Source organism: Monodelphis domestica, chromosome 2 (assembly GCF_027887165.1).
Source record: "Monodelphis domestica isolate mMonDom1 chromosome 2, mMonDom1.pri, whole genome shotgun sequence".
Taxonomy (NCBI): domain Eukaryota; kingdom Metazoa; phylum Chordata; class Mammalia; order Didelphimorphia; family Didelphidae; genus Monodelphis; species Monodelphis domestica.
The window spans coordinates 325,088,315-325,108,274 of record NC_077228.1 but is presented as its reverse complement, the minus strand read 5'-3'; the positions used below and the strand labels follow the sequence as shown (position 1 = coordinate 325,108,274).

At 37.0% G+C, this 19,960-nt stretch overlaps 1 long non-coding RNA gene across 1 annotated transcript; it reads right to left on the bottom strand.

The window, feature by feature from the left end:
- Positions 1 to 508: 508 nt before the first annotated feature.
- Positions 509 to 18,237, bottom strand: LOC103099037 (uncharacterized). Its single transcript, XR_001627478.2, has 4 exons — positions 18,045 to 18,237; positions 3,895 to 3,992; positions 2,020 to 2,118; positions 509 to 580 (listed from the first exon to the last, which is right to left on the bottom strand). It is a non-coding gene; the product is annotated as an uncharacterized LOC103099037 (long non-coding RNA).
- Between the last annotated feature and the right edge of the window lie 1,723 nt (positions 18,238 to 19,960).

Sequence of the window (19,960 nt, the reverse complement as noted above, 5' to 3'; positions counted from 1 at the left end):
TGAACATTTTAAGAACTCTGATCAGTACAATGACCAACCATAATTCCAGGAGGCCAGTGATGATGCATGCTCCCTTCCTCCAAACACAGAACTAATGGACTCAAGATGCAGAATGAGACATATATTTTTGGACATAGCCAACATGAGAATTTGTTTTTCATGACTATGCACATTTGTTATAAGGGTTGTTTTTTTTTTTCAATTAGGGGAGCAGGAGAGGAAGAAGAGAGAGAAAATAAATGCTAGTTAATAGAAATAAAGATGGATAAAGAATAAATGAGTAGATAGATAGATAGATAGATAGATAGATAGATAGATAGATAGATAGATAGATGGGTAAATAAATAGATAGATAAACTGGGTAATAGCCTGTATGTGAATATACCTGCCATTTGTCTCTTTGAGTGAGAAATAGAGGACAGAAGGATGCTGAATATTCAATCAATAAGTATGCTTTTGTTTCTCTTTTTAAAAAGAAAGAGGGAGGAATCATAAAAGCAAATGTTCTCTTGTGTTTCAGAAAATAGAATTTATTTTTAGAAGATCAAAAAACAGCTCCTACTCTGGGACAGGCTTCTTTCTGTTATGAGAAAAACATTAATAAGCATAAGTTATGTATTAAGGATAAGAACCCAAAAACTATAAACCATATGGTAATAGGAATAAGCAGCAGAATATTTTAATTACTTTATTATCTGCTTTCACAAGCAGAAAAGAAATGCTCAGAACCTACTTCATTTGCAAAATATAAATGGAACGAAAAACCAGGAAAAGTGGAGTGGGGAGGAGTTTAAGGAATTTTCTTCAACATATAGTCATTTACTGACATCTAGTGGCAAATACATTGATAGACTATGGCATAGCAATTTTCATTACTCTGCTAATGACAAGTCTGCTAAATATTTCTATATTTTGATCTGGAAAAAATTGAGTGAATAAATTCATCCCTGCAATTCCACTCCTGGCATCTTGTTTGAATATGTTAAGTTTACCGTGTTTATTGACCATAGTCTGTGCATCGTGTATAATATCCTTCAAAGCACAGAATTTGTTGTCTTTCTTTGTAGCCTCAGCTCTTAGGACAGTATCCGGCACACAGCCAATTTAAATACTTGTTAACTGATATCCTGACCATATAGGATGTAATGAGATGTAAGCTTCTTGGGACTGTTCATTTTTGTCTGTTTATCTCCAGCGCCAGCCAAAGGGCTGGGCATATAGTAGAAGGTTAATAAATGTAAACCGAATTGAATGGACATTTGGGGACAAAGATGTTATTCCTGACTCTCTTTGTCATTTTCTCCTCCAAATTACCTAGTACTTCCCCTCCTGTGGTTCTTCTGCCAAGTCTTGCGTTCCGTGTTCACTGGTTTTAAGGTTGCAGTTGGAAATTTTTTACCCCATCACTCACTCACTTAGTCCTTTTCAAATTTCAGTTTAAGGATTTGATCAAGACTTCTGGCCAACATTTCCATCCTCTTTATAAGGTGTACTGCTGTTGGCCAGGAGTTGAACATTCTGGCATTTCAAGCTATGATCCAGAAAAACTAGCCATGTTCTTGGATAGCAAATCTGTAGCCATCGCGACCTTTCACAATTCTCCTTCAAAATGATTACAGTTGACATTTGTATAGAGTTTTAAAATTTGCAAAGCATTTTATATGCATTACTCTATTGCCTTTAGGATCAAATAAAAATGCTTCTACTTGACTTTTAAAGCCTCGTCCCGATCTATCTTCTAACTTTGTTACACATTACTCTCCTTCCCACACTACATGATAGAGACAGACTAACATTCTTATTCCTCACACAGAACTATATCCATATCCCACCTCCATACTTTTATGTTCACTGTCCCCCATTTCTAAAATCTGAAATCTCCTGTTTCTAAGAATTCCTTGTTGTTTTCACAGCTCAGCTGAAATGTCACCTTCTACAAGAATCTTTTCCTGATTGCCAGCTTTAAGATATCCTCCTCTCAAAATTATCTCAATCCTTATTTTTTCTCCCCATACTGACCTGAGTACAATATGTGTTTCCTTTTTAACTTTGCATCTCTCCAGCACACGTCTGGCACATAGTAGATGTTTATTAACAAGTTGATGGTGGATGGTTCACCTAGAACCAAGTAGGCAAAAAAAAATGTATTGAGCACCTACTATGTGCCAAGCATTATATACTAAAAGAAATTGAGTCCTTCAGTTTCAGATTGAAAAATATTATGATAAACTTTGCCTACATGGTGCTAAACTGGCAAGGGACTAAGGTTCAAATCCTGCCTCTATAACTTAGTGCCTATGTTATCTTGAGGAGACCACTTAACTCCTGGGAACTTCATTTTTCTCATTTAGAAAATGAAGAGGATTTGATGAAATGATCTGTAAGATTCCTACCAGTTCCAAACCTGTGATTCTATGGTTTTTTCCAGGACTTCAAAGTCACCAGAGACCCAATCAAAATTTCATTAGTCATAATCTTCTACCAAATATTCCTTATATAAATCAGTGGATGTAGGTAAGAGGTAGGTGGATTTCGGTCCATCTTGGCAGAGTCTCCAATATGTTTTGAATATATCGTTCCAGAAAATAAAGCATTCAATTGGCAAGCATTCATTCAGCACTGACAGTGGGCCAGGCATGGTCTTTGGAGCTAAAGAAAGACAAAAAGGAATATGTCCCTGCTCTCAAGAAGCTTCCTTTCACTTAGGGGAAACAGTGTGCACATGCATAATTACATCTTAAATGTATTCATAGTAAATATTATGTAATTTCTGAAAATGAGGAAAAGTACTAGCACTTGGGAGTAGCAAAGATTTTGTTGGAGATAGCACAGTGGTTAGAGATAGCACAGTGGCAATATGAGGCAGGAATTTGCCTAGCCCTTGCTGTTCATTCTCTTAGAACTGACACTCAGGCAGAAGAGGAAGTTTTTAAAAAATAAAAATCTCAGTGAGAGGTGTCTCAAACTGAATTGTGAAAGAGCTTCAAATTCTAAGAAGCAAAGATGAGAACAGAAAATTCTAGGCACCAGGACAGCTAGTGTGAAGATAGGTATGTGGAATGTGGAATAAAGTGTGTGAGGAACAGCAAAGAGTCCAATCTGATGAGAACAGTAGTTCTCTCAAAGTATTCTTTTGTTTTACTTATTTTTGCAATCACTTCATACATGGATTTTTTAAATTCTGGTAAGAGCTGATGAACAGGGACACATGATTTGGAAAGAAAAAATCTGGGTCTTCCTTGACTGTTACTTAATATTTGTGTGACCTTGAGCAAGTCACTAAAATTCTCTTGGCCTCCGTTACCCCTCTGTAAATTGAGGGAGTGGACTAGAAAATCTCTAAATTTTACATTATCTGATCCTAAGTTGCCAAAAGCTGACTACTTCAGGATGGTCTTATATCAAGATGGGGGAGACAAGTGGTGGTAGAGGAATAGGAAGGGACAGGGAGTTGTCTTTATGTAGCTTTTGTCTTCAAAACAATTCTAGAATTGAATATTAAAGGATAACATCAGTGTAAAAATACTCAAAAAGCATATCAAACATAATTTTTATAAAGCTATGTCTAAATGACATGCTTCAAATACAGAGAGAACACGTAAAATAGTGTTATATCATCATAGTCACATTTTATAGCCCTATAAGGTTTACAGGGCTCTTTATTAGTTGGCATGCATCATTAGTTCTTTGAAGTTCACAGGGATATATGCAATTATATGAAATTTACAAATATTATTTCATTTGATCTTCACAACAACCTTGTAAAGTAGGTAAAATCCTTATCCCCATTTTACAGATAAAAAAATGCAGTTGAGAGAAGTTAATCAATGGTGAAGGGCCACCGAACTAGCAAGTGTCTGAGATAGGATTTGAACTTTAGAGCAGAGAGCTAACCTGAATCAGAAAGATGTGGATCCAGACTTCTCCTCTGTCTCATATTGCCAATGTGATCTTGTGTAATTCCTTTAACTTTACATTTCCAAAGCAATTCTCTAAAATAAAAGTTATAGAGGAGTTACTGAGTTTTATCACTGGAAAGAATTTCCAGGAGCTCTCCACTGTAATGATATTGCAGATCAGGAACAAGTTTTTTTAAACTCTTATCATCTTTCTTAGTTTTAACACTAAATATTACTTCCAAGGCAGAAGAGTGATAAGCGTTGGTAATTGGGATTAAGTGACTTGCCTAGGAACACACAACTAGGAAGTGTCTGAATCCAAATTTGAACCCAAGGCCTCCCATCTCTAGACCTAGCTGTTCCAGTATTTTTTTTTAATTGTAGTAATGATTTTCTCAGGTCCAACAAATGGAACTATTTTATTTGTTTTGTTTTTTGTTCAGTTTTTTGTTCTGTTTGTTTTTTCCCAAAGTGTAATCCCTATCAGAATACTTCAAAAGAGAGGGCAAATGACCCAGGCACTAAAAAAAAAAATAGTTCTGTTGTCATTCAAGTAGTAAAGGCTTTTGGAAATTCTGAAAAGAGTATGACGTGAGCCTTATTTCCAAACATTGATGAATGCCAATAGCGTTTGAAGCATTGCAAAAACCCAAGCATTCGACATGGTTCCACACCCACTGGGTTGAAAATCTAAATCCCTTTGTATCTTTCCAAATACATCCAGAATGTTTGAATTTCTTAAGAATACCCAAAAAAAGCCTAAAATAGAATCGTAACATCACATAGGAACCATGACTTAATTCTTCTTGCTCTCTGCTGTGGTCAGATACTAGCTAGTTGTCATCCTTCATCACAGATGAAGCAAAAAGAGGACAAAGAAATGTTATATATGAGAAGCAAGGAAATATAAATGAGGAACAAATGTTAAGGATATCACCTATTTCCTAGTCACCCTACCCCCTTCACGGTAGGAACTATTTTTCAGTTCTTGTATTTGTATTCATATAGATTAACTTGAAGTCTTGGACAGGACTCAGTCACCAATTCGATCAATAAACTTTTACTGAAATCTCATGTGGAATGAGAAAATATAAATAATTATAAAAAGATATCTTCCCTCAATGAATAGAGAGTTGAGATGGAAGTTCATTTATTCATTCAATATTCAACAAATATTGTCATTTATGTGTGTCATTTATATTCACACAAAGTGTGAAGTTAGGTCCTAAAAAAGGTTAGATCAAACATTGTTTCTACCTCATGAAGCTTAAAATCTAATAAAATGTATGAAAAGATATGAGATGGAAGCCTAGAGTGATTGGGTATTCTGGATTGAACCTCCCTCAGACCAATTCATGTTCCATATTTGAACAAAATGAGATACGTGTGATTCATTCCATGATTAAAAGACTTAATTAGCTTTGGCAGGAGAAGATATTTAACAATGATGGGCATTCATTGAAATAATCCAGCTGATCTGAAGCCCCATTGCCTGAGTTGCTCATAACTTTCTGCCAGCTAAGCCTCAGTTCCTGGAGAACTCTGTAGATGTTTTATGATCAAGTGACCAGTGATAGAAAAAAAATTGAGCTTTTAGTTCTCTGACCTAACTGTGTGCTTTTCTGTTTCCTAATTTTTGTATGTGCCCTTCCTTGTACCTGAATTGTCCTCTCATCTTCTTTCCATCTATGGAAATTCTACCCATTTTTCAAAAACAAGATAAACTCTTTCCCATTCATAAAGCATTTTATAGAATCATAGAACCATAGGTCTAGAAGTGGGAAGTACTTCAGAAGCCTTGGAGTCAAACCTCCTTATTTTAGAGATGAAGAAACTAACCAAGTCTCAAGGATGGTCTCATCACCTTTTAAGAAAAAAACTAGCCTAACTTGCATGCAGAGAGAGGTTAGGATATTGCTTCTACTGTGTGTGTGTGTGTGTGTGTGTGTGTGTGTACATACCTACCTACTCTTGTTTACAACTGTGGTAAAAAAGCATTCATTCTGGAATCAGAGTTCTGGGGTTCAAATCTTGTCTCTGGTGCTTACTATCTCTATGACCTTATCAAGTCATGTTATCTCCCTAGATCTCAGTTTCTTCATCTCTGAAATAAGGAGGTTGGACTCCATGGTTTCTGAAGTATTTCCCACTTCTGGATCTATGGTTCTACCATCCTCTAAAATGCTTTATGAGTGGGAAAGATTTTGTCTTGTTCTTGAAGGATGGGTAGAATTTCTACATAAGGAAGGAAGACGAGAGGACAATTCAGGTAGAAGGAAGGGTACCTGTAAAGTTAGGAGATAAAAAAACACATGAGCATTCTAGAATCAATGAGCTAGTTTCTGTAGAGGCATTTGTTTAGGAGCAGTAGAGTAAGATAGTTTGGAATGAGAGGTAGGGACCAAGGAGTCTGGACTATATCCTGAAGGCAATGGAGAATCAATGTAGTCTTTCATGTGGGAGATGGGGAGAGAAGGGTAGCAAAGGGCCAAGAACCATGGTGAAAACATTTCATATCAAACATCTGCAACCAATTCATTTTCCCCCCAGAGATAAGCTAATTGTAGTTCAGGAAGGGAAGGACTAAGGACTGTGGAATTTCAGTACCTAATATCTATTGTCTCCTTTATAACATACTTTTAAAACTAATTTGAGAACAGCATTCAGGGTGAATTGAAAAGGAAACAGGGAAATTAGGTGAGAATGTCTTGCAATATTCTAAAAATGGAGTTTTAGGAGGAATAAGAAGAGAAAGAAGAGGATGGATATAAAAGATACTATAATGGGAGAATCTACAGAACTCGGTAACTGATTTGGATAGGAGAAATAGGAAGAGTAATGAGGTTTCAAATTCCTTAATAGGGAGAATTATGGCATTAACCATTAACTGAAATTGGAAAGTAAGCTAAGATATTGATATGAAAGATGAAGTATTACATATTAATGAATACTACTCTTCATTACCACAGATGTTAACCTGATCTATAACTCAACACTTCACACTTAGATTGCTGAAATTTGCATAATTCTCCTCTCCTTTCTCCAGTGTCTCTCTTCATTGTATATTGCACATTCAGGCCCAATTAATTGCTAAAACATAATTTTATCTAGAATATGCAAAGGCTTCCTCTTGTCTATTACATCAAGTCTAGACATGTTTGGTGGCATTAAAAATCTTCCCCCACCTCTGTGTCTTTGATTGTGCTTTCCCCTAACTTGGAATACCTTGGCCCCTTCTTCTCCATCCAACCATATCTTTTTTTTAATAAAATCCTGACCTTCCATCTTAGAATCAATAATATATATGTATATTGGTTTCAAGGCAGAATTGTGGTAAGGGCTAGGCAATTGAGATTAGGTGACTTGCCCAGGGTCATACAGCTAGGAAGTGTCTGAAGCCAGATTTTAACCCAGGTCCTCCTGTCTCTAAGCCTAGCTCTCAATCTACTGAGGCACCTAGTTATTTCCCCCCACCCCAACCCACTGCAGACCATATCTTTTAAAACACATCTCAGGTCTAATTCTGGTTGAAGAGCTGCTTAATCTATCCCATGTTTTTCCCACCAGTTAGTAGAAAATGTTCTCTAAATTGATAGATGTGAAAAGATAATCCACAAACAAAATTTACCCTAGTAAAATTTATTAATGGATATAGTTTAGAGCTATCTGAGTCTTGAATAAAGCAAGAGTTAAAGACAAGAATACTATGATTCTCTTCCAGGTGTTTCTGGGGGAAATGATTCATTTTTTCAGGCTAGTAACTAGAGTCCCATGCCAATCATTGGTGCCAAGCCAATGGCCTTCACACTTCATTAAGGATAAGAAATTAGATCCCATGGGACTATGGATTAATTGAGTGATTCAGGATATTGTGGATCTAAACCATCCCTTTGTGTTAGTCCTAGCCCCCTCCCACCCCAGAGAAGTAGGAGAGAATCAATCATACTGTCATCTCTTTTTCCAAGAGAGAATATTAAGCTCAAATAAGAGTCTTAAATTTGATGGATGAAAGAAAGAAGACTACTTTCACAACCTCCAACTCCCCCACCTCTGAAGACACTAAAGGAAGCCTTGAAGCAAAGGCATAGTAAAGTTGCCTGTGCTCCAATCCACACAACCCCAAAGGTGACAGAGTCAAATGGACTCAGAAAAGGATGAAGCAACAGAAGCCATCCTCCTATGTAGGAGAGTTCCTGCACCCCAACTTCCTAGTTTCCTAGTTTCTGGCTCTAAACTTGAAGAGGTAATATAGTAAGCTCTCTACTGAAAAATGATAACTGTGGAGAAAAGGGATCAAGCCTCCAATCACTCATGTCAAGTGCTTTTAAAACTTTAACTATATGAATAGGAGTTACCATAATGATGACAATAAGGTGGGAAAAGAGCAGGAAGAGGAAGAGGAGGAAGATGTCAACTGCCTCTCTACTGACACCTTATTTCATATTTGTTGGGGGTTTTCCCATATCCATGTCAGTTTTGTGCCATACTCTCTCATACAGATGGGCAGTTAGGTGCCACAATGGATAAAGCATCAGGCTTGGAATCAGGAAGACTCCTCTTCCTGAGTTCAAATCCAGCATCAGACACTGAACTGTATGACCCTAGGCAAGTCACTTAACCCTATTTGCCTCAGTTTCTTCTTCCACAAAGTTAGCTAGAAAAGGAAATGGCAAAAACTATTCCAGTATCTTGGGGGGGGGGGGTTGCAAAGAGTTAGACAACTGAAAAATGCCTGAACAACAACAAAATGTTATTTGGAATGCTTTACCCTCAGCCTCCACCTTAGTTTCCCTGGCTTTCTTCAAGACTCAACTCAAACCCTTCCTTCTGCCTCTAGCTGCTAGTGACTTCCTCTCTAAAACTTCTTTTTATCTACTCTGTATATTTCTTGTATGTGCCAAATTATCTCTATGCTGCCTCCCCCAAAAGAAGCTGAGTTCCTTAAGGGCATGGCTTATTTACTGCCATATTTCTTACCCCTAATGCCAGTAGCTGGCACATAGGAAGAGCTTAATGAGTAACTTGTTGACTGACGGATGGCTATCATTCTCCCTATAAAACATTCTGGCTGCTACAGCTCAGTAGCTCTTTTTTCAAATATGCATCCAAAGGTATACATATATATTGGATGTGGGTATGCACAGAAGTATAAATTGCTTTTTGCATGTAAACGCATGACCTCTCATTACTATTTCCTAAGCATAAATCTAAAGAAAGAAAGAAAACATTTTTCCTGTTTCAAAAGCATGTGCTCAAAGAGCTTTTGAGAAGTACAAGATTGATCCCATTTACTGTTTTTCCAGCTTGAAATAAGAACAAGTAAATCTAGAAGGGAAGCATCTCACATGGTGAATTTTCTGAGGTTTGTGAATAAAACACAGCAAAGCTTCATTAGTGACAGAGAACAATACAATGGGAAACTCTCCCTGGGTCGACACATGTATCTTTCAAAAACCTATTCTTGGGGAAAGCACAATCTCAATTAATCCACAGGAATTTTTTAATAATGGGCCAAGCACTGTCCTAGTCTCTGGGGATACAAATACAAAGAATGAAACAGTCCCTACTCTAAAGGAGCTTAGCTTCGAATGGAAAGAAAACAAGTGCATCTACACACACATAAAGCAGAAATATAAAGTGATTAAACACAAAAATATGCAGTGATTAAAGAATAAGAGTAAGTGCGTAGAGGGGCAGCTCGATAGTACAGTGGATAGAGTAGGTAAAGGGACAGCTAGGTAGCACAGTGGATGGCGTTGTAGACCTAGAGATGGGAGGTCCTGGGTTCAAATTAGCCTCAAATATGTCCTTGCTGTGTGAACCTTGAAATCAATACTTAATATCCATTCTAAGACAGTGGGTAAGGGTTTAAAAAAAATTAGGTGAGTGGATGGAATCGGTAAATATTTCATGTAGGAGCCACTAGATAGCACAGTAGATAGAGCACCATAACTGGAATCAGGAGGACCTGGTTTCAGAACTGGGCACAGACACTTCCTAACTGTATGACCCTAGGCAAGTCACTTAACCTTGATTACCCAGCCCTTGCCTCTCTTCTGTCTTCGAATTACTATTAAAGGGGGCAGCTGGGTAGCTCAGCAGATTGAGAGCCAGGACTAAAGACTGGAGGTCCTGGGTTCAAATCTGGCCTCAGACACTTCCCAGCTGTGTGACCCTGGGCAAGTCACTTGACCCCCACTGTCTAGCCCTTACTGCTCTTCTGCCTTGGAACCAATACACAGCATTGATTCCAAGACGGAAGTTAAGGGTTTTAAGAAAAAAGAATTGATATTAAAACAGAAGGAAGGATATAAAAAAATTGCATTAGAATGTGGCACTTGAATTGAGTCTTACAGGAAGAAAGAGATTATAATGAGGGAGAGGTAAGGAAGAATTGTATAACAGGCATGGAGGACTGTCAGTGAAAAAGCATGGAAGTAGGAGATGGTATGCTGTGAGAGAATAAATAAGTGTGCAAATAATCATGTAATTCCAGGCTATTCAGTTGGTTGAAGTTTTAGAGGCCAATAAGACAGTGGAGTGTTTGGGGCAAATGAAAGGAAAAAAACAATCAAAAGATTTTTTTTTTCAAAAACTAAATGGTTGATCACTCTGATATTGCCTTTTAATGTACTTTGGGATAGGAGGCACTTCAAGGAAAGTGAAATTTGATTGTGCATATCATTAAATGTCAACTTGAGCATTTATAGCATCTGTAAGATTCTGAAATTCTTATGTTGGGAGTCCTACAGCAAGAAAACCTGAATCATTTCTCAGAACAGAGAAAAGCTCATTTGTCATTGAGTTGCATAGAATGGCTTTAGCCCAGGTGCTTTTTCCTTTCTCAAAAACCATTTTCAGGGCCAGCTGGGTACCTCAGTGAATTGAGAGTCAGGCCCAGAGACAGGAGGTCCAAGGTTCAAATCTGACCTCAGACACTTCCCAGCTGTGTGACCCTGGACAAGTCACTTGACCCCCATTGCCTAGCCCTTACCACTCTTCTGCCTTGGAACCAATACACAGTACTGATTCTAAAAGGGAAGGGAAGGGTTAAAAGAAAACCCCTTGCACTTCACAAGGAGAGACCTGGTATACTAAATTGAAAGACTGAAAGGTAAATGGAAAAGCAAACACTCGAGAGCCTTCTAGAGTCACTTTCTGACTTGGAGAAAACTGACTTTTTTGTTTTTAATATTCCCCAAGGGTTGGGGGAAAACTTTTCTAATTTTCTCTAGCATCCAAACAGTTTTCCTCAAGGTAAAAAAGCTCATTAAGCCCATTCTCAGCCAAGCTAGCCTATATTATCATCTATCAGAGAGTCACCCTAACACGCCATCTTGCCCGCTTTCTCCACCAGATTTGTTCAAGGCACCACTGCAAGAAGAGATTTTGGCGGACGACAGAATGAGCTCCACCTTTCTCCATCTATTCCAGCCAGTAATGGGATATTTTGGGCTATGGACAATAGGATGTTTGGCTGACTGAACCTCCCCTGGATCAAAACACGATATTGCTTGAGGGAGATATTTAATGAGGACTAGCAAATGCATGAACTTCTGGCAAAGCTCTAGTTTGGTATAAACATACAAATCCATCAAAAATTACTTCTATAAATGGAAAATGTGTCTTAACAATAATCCTAAAGGCGCAGACACAAAAGTATGCCTGAAAACAGGATGGAATCATGCTACATCTCCTGAGCCCAGTTGGCTAAGCATAAGACCATGCAGACTTTCTTTCCAGTTCCAAATCAAGAGAAGGAAGGGAGAGAGGCAGTAAGACAGAGACACACTCCGTCTGGGGTCTCCTCTGCTTCCCAAAGAAGCTATGCTGCTAGTCTGCCCACCAGAATGGACCTGAAGAGAAAGGAAACACAGATCTGGGGTCTGCTACTCCACCCATAAAGACCTGAAGACAACAAAAGAAAGCAAAGAACATGGCGGAGCTCTCTGCTCACCAGGAAAGGCAAAGAAGAGAATAAAGAGCAGGGAAGCCTCAAAAGGCCTGGCATACTTTAAAAGCTATTCCTGCTATTTCTATTCTGGTTATGTAATGAGAAGAAGAGAATATAGAATTTCAATAGCACCTACTATTATCATGGAAGGCACCTTACATGGAGGCTTTTTACAAGCATTATCATTTAATACTCATAACAACTCTACCAGATGGGTGTTATTATGATCCCCATTTTACAGTTAAGGAAACTGAGAAGAGCATAGATTAGTTAAGTGACTTGCCCAAGGTCATATGACTAAAGAAGTATCTGAGGCCAAATTTTAATTCAGATCTTCCTGACTCCAAACCCAACACACTATCTAGAGCAGCACCAGCTGCCTCGGGTCACACATGTTGCCATTGGAGGACTAGGTTTCAATCGTGGGAATACCAGGACAACTAGAACCACAATGTGGTAGCATAAAGAACTTTTATTGCAGAGAAGGAGGAGAGAAAAATTAAATAATGTATTTAATCTTTTCTCCATCCCCATATCTTTTAAGACTCAGCCTTCTAGCAAGAGGGGAATCTTTTGCAAAGTAACTATAGGAAACTTCTAGCATGACTGATTTGATCTGCCAATCAAGAGAGTCCCTTTCAACCTTAGAAAGACAACCTAGAGAATAAGTTGGTCAAGTAGGCAGTTGTTGCAAATAAGGGAGTTCTACAGGCCAATAGGAGGCCAGCTGTGGTCTCTACCTAGCTGAGCAAGTTATGTGTTGGCATATAATTCCAGAGCTTAGGATGAGTCATTACTACACTATAGAGGCAATTAGATGGTGCAGTGGACAAAGTGGCCTGGCCTGGAGTCAGGAAGATCTAAGTTTAAATCCATACTCAGACATTTACTTGATGCGTGACTCTGGACAAGTCACTTCACCCTGTTTGCCTCGGTTTCCTCATCTGTAAAATAAGCTGGAAAAGGACATAGCAAACCACTTCAGTATCTTTGACAAGAAAATCCCCAAACCCCAAAGCAAACCCCAAAGCAAGTGAACAACAACATAAAGCCAAGAGCCTTTGTTCAGTCTGTCTTTCTATAGAACGTCTTCCACAAATTCCATCTCCTACAATGTATAGCAGGAGTTCTGAACCTTTTTTTTCCATCATACCTAATAGACTAAAGGTGAATTTTTTCTCTGTGTGTGTGTGTGTGTGTATTTGGAAAGAAAGGTTTTTAAAAACTACTTTTTAAAAGTTAAGAGTTTCTTCATCTTTAAATAAAACAAGTTTCAGACAAAAAGAAAAGCCACACAAACCCATATCATTTAATTTATCTATTTCATTAGTGAATGATCTGTTACTTCATTAGTAAACTGACAATTTAGTGAAATCTATAAATCTCCTCTCTAAATAAATAAAATGAATAAATTAAATAAAACCATAGGATTACAATGGAAATAGATTCTATTTACCAAAATAACCTGTCTAAATATTTATGGGCCCACGTTTAAGAATCCCCACTGAATAGACTATTTCTTGGCATTCCCACCAAAAGTAGAAAACAACAAAATACTTGCTACACTCCAAGTTCTGCCAGATCTGACAGCCACTGGTGTTGTCCCCACTTGCAAAGGACAAAATAATTCTGATTAAGGGCCTCTATCCCTAATAACAACAGGAAAATGCTTCTTTATAGCAGTCAATATCTCAATGCCACCCATAGTCTCAGAACCTACTGTTCTGACTAGAAAACGAAGGGTGAGAGTAGGGGTGGGATTAAGGAGTGATTTGTTATTGTTCTCCCTTCTAAATACATAGAAGTTTTCCGCTAATGTTAAGATATTATTGGAGATAACTACATTTTCGTTGTTAATGCTCCATTTTTGAAGGGGACCGATAGCATCAAAGGGTGATGTCCTGGTTTGCACATGAATTGGGTTTAAGTGAGACAGTTAGTTACACAAAGACATCAGCCTCACTCTTCCAAAGTCATCAAAGTTCAGTAGTAAGACAAAAGTCAGGATGATTGGTGATGACCAGGGATGCAGCTGGTGACCCTGGCATCTTTCACATCAGACCAAGCTCTAAGCCCTCCACAATGCCTGCATCAGCCACATTCATGGCCTTTGGAACTAATTGTTGTCATCTGTCCATTCCAACAGGGCAAGTTGAGACTCAATTTGAAATCAGGTCTCTAAGTCCTACACTCTACCCATTGCACCACATAGACAGATGAGAATAGGAAAGAGTCAGAAGACTGGGAAGGTTATTATTTTTTAAGTAAGTTTATTTAATTAATTAATTTAAAATATTTTTCCATGGTTATACAATTCATGTTCTTTCCTCCCCTCCCTTAACAAATGAGCAGTTCCACTGGGTTGTACATGTGTCATTGATCAAGAATTATTTCCATATTATTAATATTTGCACTAGGGAGATTGTTTAGCATCTTCATCCCCAATCATATCCCCATCGACCCATGTGATCAAGCAGTTGTTTTTCTTCTGAATGTGGATAGCATTCTTCCTCATAAGTCCCTCAGAATTGCCCTGGATCATTGCATTAGTGCTGGTAGAGAAGTTCATTACAATCAGTTGTGTATCCATCTCTGTTGATAAGGTTCTCCTGGTTCTGCTCCTCTCGCTCTGCATCACTTCCTGGAGGTCGTTCCAGTCTCCATGGAATTCCTCCACTTTATTATTCCTTTGAGCACAATAGTATCCCATCACCAACATATACCACAGTTTGTTCAGCCATTCCCCAATTGAAGGGCATCCCCTCATTTTCCAATTTTTTTTGCCACCACAAAGAGGGCAGCTATGAATATTCTTGTACAGGTCTTTTTCCTTATGATCTCTGGGGTTTAAATCCAGCAGTGCTATGGCTGGACCAAAGGGCAGGCAGTTTTTTAAAGTCCTTTGGGCATAGTGCTAAATTGCCTTGGGAAGGTTATTATTAACTTAGTAGTTTCAAAAGAGCTAAATATACAGGGCAAGTGAGTAAAGCAAGAGAAAAGGAATCATATCTAATACAAGGCAAACTTTCATCCCAGAAAACAATGCTTCCAAGTTTTGGTTTTCTTTGGACTTCAGAGGTGAAAATTTAGAAATAGATGCCTCTGGATAGAACTAACCCAGATTCCCAGAGAATGCATATATCAATGGTTCTTAGTTGGAGCATCCAGTTTTTGCAAAGAAGGAGGAGAGGGAGGGGTTGAAGCCTCTATGACACTCCCAGAATCTTTGCTATTGGGATGTCTTTATAGATTTTACAGAGCTTTGCTCATTGGAAGCCCCTGCTATTCTCACACTGTCCCCACAATGAGTTGTTTTTGCTTTTGCTTTGTATGCCCAGCATTGAGCAAATGATTATCACATAGTTTGTATTTAATTGATATTTGATTCTTTAAAATTTATTATGTAAACTTCCATGATTGAGGAGGAGGAAGATAGGTGGCCATATGTCTAGTCAACAACAGCCTCAATCAGACACTATCAAAAGTTTCACAAAGGACAAAAGTAAGAGGTTGTCTGGAACTAAGGCCCACCTCTTAAGGTAAGGAAACTGGAGCTGAGGTAGAGGAGAGTGTCAAAGTTTAGTTTAAGTGTAGTAGATAATTAAAAATAACTGAGAAAATAATTGGCATTTTATGATTTATTAGCAAAACAGAAATAGGTCAATGGACCCCCCCAGTCAGTCCAAAGACCCTAAATACATTATGAAGGATTTTTATGTATTAAGATCAAATAATACCAATTAATTTAAAAAATTAAAAAACAATTAACCAATATAGAAAATTAGGTAATCTGATTTCTAATTGGAGGAAGATCTAAAGACCTTCCAAGTTGGGAGGAGAACAAACAGGTGCAATTCCTTGAAATCAGAAAAAAATGTACCCTACTCCCTTCAGTGGTTGTATTAAATCAAAGAATAACTGATTGACTAGTACAGGGACTATTTTCAAATAAGGCATATGAGTTGCTTGGGATATATAATTTTGAAAAAACTGCTTTCATCAATTAATTTCAGTTCTGACGAGGCTGGTCAGCATGACCTAGGTCTTTAGTTGAGGCTCTCTTAATAAATAGACAGAAGTGGTCCAGCTTCCCAACCATGCAGGGCTAACTTCAATAATAAACAATAAAGTTTTCTCACAAGACAGAACTTGGATTAGATCTATAAATAAATACAAGGTTAACAGAGCTACATTCAGAATTGAATCTCACAAGATGGAGTCAGTGTGGTTCTTTCAATTTCACTTTTTGATTCATGGGAAAGGAACCAACCCACTCTCCACTATGGATCATTTTTTCTCTGCTTTTATATGTTAGTTTTGCCAGGTATGGGAAGAACAAAAAAGTATCCCACCATGCCAACAATTTTAAAACAGTGTAATCACAATGAATGGGGAGAAAAATAGAGTTAGAGTCTACAAGTCCTGGGAAATCATATTAGACAGATCATATAGGCCAAATTACCTGGAGAACCAAAATGAGGACATAATAGTTTACATTTATGTGGTATTTCACCATTTATAAAATATATTCATATTTACTTCTTCATTTGATCCTTATACAATTCTGCTGAGGACAGTAGCTCACATATTATCCCATTTTATAGATGAAAAAACTGAGACTAAGGACCATAGTACTAGTAAGTGGAATTGTCAGGCTTCAAACCTGTATCTTTTTATTCCAGGATTTTTTTCAATAGTTTGTTTTAAATTACACTCAAGAAATACAAAGATGTGAATGGAATATAGAATTGATCTCAAAATGAAACTCCAAAATCCAAACCATTTACATTTTTAGTTTAAAATACATAATATATAATATTAACAAGTAAATAATATGCATAAATAGATACTATAAATATAAAATTAAATGAATAAAAATAAATTTAAATTAAATTAGATATAAATATAGAAAATAAAATATATAATATATGAAAATTTAAAATATGTGTATATATATATTATTTTTAAACCCTTACCTTATATCTTCAAATCAATATTATATATTGGTTCTATAGCAAAAGAGAGGTAAAGGCTAGGCAATAGGGGTTAAGTGCCCGATCCAGGGTCATATAACTAGAAAGTATCTGAGGCCATATTTGAACCTGGTATGTCCTGTCTCTGGGCCTGACTCTCTATCCACTGAGCCATCCAGCTGACCCCAACTTTAATAAAATATTAGCATTTTATTTGTTTTTTTATGGCTCCTGAAATTTATTTTCAATTTCTACATATATAGCTGTTCTGTGGTTATCCCTGAGTTTAAAAAATGTAGACATAGAGCATGGTACCATGGGATAACCAAAAGAGAGAAGGCTACACCTAACATCCATGTTAAAAGACCATTTAGGTACATTCAGTACATTAGAGTACTCCCTATCTCATGTTTCATAATCTGGTAGAGTGAGTCTTTTCTGTCAGTGACCTTTTTGCTATGCCATATTGTGATAGGAAATGGGCATCTCAATAAAATGATCTCATTCAACTATTAGGTAAGCAGTAAGAGGAAGGGGAAAAATGGGTTGCTGATCGAGTAAGTCCATAAAATGTTATTTTTGTATTTAGTGTTAACACCGCAAAGGCTACAGAATCTACTCAGAGCATGACCCAGCAACCTGAGAATGGTTTACCAGCTAGTTAGAGGAATAAAATAAAGGCTATATGATCGTTGCCTATTTGAGCTGTAAAAAATAATCCTATGCTGCTTTTTTTCATCATACAGGATGTCCTGAAAGTTTTTTATGAATATATATATATATGCAAAGGGTTTTATATTATGCACATACATATAAAAACACATACATTTATACACAAATGATTTTATATTGTATATACACAAGAGATTTTATATTATACTGTAAAAAGTATATATAATTTAGATAGGGGAAAGGAAAGTAATACAGAGGGAAAAACATAAATACTGATTTTATTTAACATGGAAGGGATGAAGGAAATGGAAGTGGGAAAGGGTGAAATCTGAATTCTTTTACCCACTAAATAAACAATATCTGACTTACACTAGACCAAAACCTAAGTTGTCTAAAGGCAAGTCCAACAGGGGATCAGTATCTCACAGAGTCCTTGATGAGCCAGAAACAGGAATCCCAGGTGTAATGTCCACAGGTGTCCCAGCAGGGTAGAGATCTTTTCCCCAGTCTGGCTGTCCACCAGGAAGACTGGAGATATTCACTCACCACAGCTAGAAAATCCTCAAGGCCAGTTGTTTGATGAATGGGTTTCAAGATGATTCACACAAACACCTGTCCCCTTCCTGTCTCGGGTCCAGAGTGGCAGCTGATCAACTGTCCCAAGGAATTCTGACCCAACCAGGCCCAGGAAGATTCTGATCTCACACCCTGTCAATCATTCTTGCACCCTGTAATTTCCCTCACTACAATATGTAGACAAATACATACACTCAAATGATTTTATATTATATATATGCAAATATACACACATATATATCCACAAATGGTTTTATATATGTACACAAATATATCCACATGAATGGTTTAATATTTATATGTATATTTATAGACCTATGCATCTATCAACAGTTTCACTATCATGTGGAGTTCCAAAAATGTTTTGCCATTGAATGGAATGCCTCTAGACAAAGGTAAAAAAAGTTCAGGTCCAAGGTTTCCTCCATTTCACTCAGAGCCATTGTCCGAGCTGGGGAGCTCTCCTGAGTTGTCCAAAAGTTTTAGTGTAGTTTTAAAAATTAATTTATTTGTTTGTTGGTTACATTAAAATTCCCAAATATCTCAGACCCCCTTCCTTCCCCCATCTCACCACATAAGGCATTACCTGACAAAAATAATATGAATATAAAAATTATGTCTTCTATGTTTTTATTTATTGGTTCTTTCTCTGGAAGTAGGCACTCACAAGTTATTCTTCAAATATCAATTCTGTAGTTATACATAATATTCTCTTGGTTCTACTCATCTAACTCTTTATTATTATTTCAGGTAGGTCTTTCCAAGTTGTTTAAAAATTAACCTGCTCAGTCACCTATGTGGTAGTGTGGTTTTAACTATTAAAGTAGGAGAACACAGAAAATAGAAAATTAGAAATTTAAAGTTGAAAATTACTTACAGATAATTTCAGTCCTGCCCATTGGTGATTAAGAATCACCAAACATTGATTATCACTAATTGATGGTAAAGACAAACTTTACTTAAAAATCTCATTTTTTACCAGGATGAAAAAAAAATTACAGAATTGGTGTTCAAGATGTCTTTTTACATTCCCTGGGTGTCCATGCAAACATGGGGTTGTTATCCTTAGTTCTTGCTACATGACTATCCTATCTCCCTTTTTTTTCTGAGGAAATAGCCCTAACACCACTTCTTTTGCACAAAGTTCATCACTGGAAATATATATCACTAAAAATACTTAACACCTACCATCCATTTCCCTCTTTTATTTTGAATGTAGAGAGTTAGCAAAGAATTTGTTTTATTGAAGAAGGTTCTGACAGGTTTGCCTATTCACATAGAATTTATAAGAATTTTCTCTTTACTATTGCTGCTTTTTTTTCCCTTTCCTTTTAGAATGTCCATGTCAAAAGATCTTCCTGCCAATGATGTAATCTTGCTATATCTTTGTTACACTGTCAAATACTTTAGAACTCTGATCAATGCAAAAACCAAAGATAATTCAAGAAGTGGTAAGAAGAAGCTTGCTAGCTACCTCTTGACATATGTATGAGATGTGATGGATTCAGGATGCAAAATGAGACACAACTATTTGGGCATGGCCAATATGGGAATTTGCTTTGTTGGTTATGCATATTTGTTATGGTTGTTGTTGTTGTTTAGGTAAGGAGTAAAAAAAGAGTAGACTAGAATAGAGAAAAAAAAGGAAAAGAGGGTCATAGAGGCACCTTTAAAAAAAAAATCAGGGAAAAGCATAGAATGCCAGAAAGAATCACAGAAAGGTAGGACTGCTTTGAAAACTATAGGTTGAATTTATGTATTTTATTTTTTTTGTAAGTTACCATTTATTTTTGTATACAATACAATTTACATAGCATAACAATAATAAAATACATAATTGTTATATGTAATGAATTAAAGCAAATATGCTTATCCAAGAGAAAATT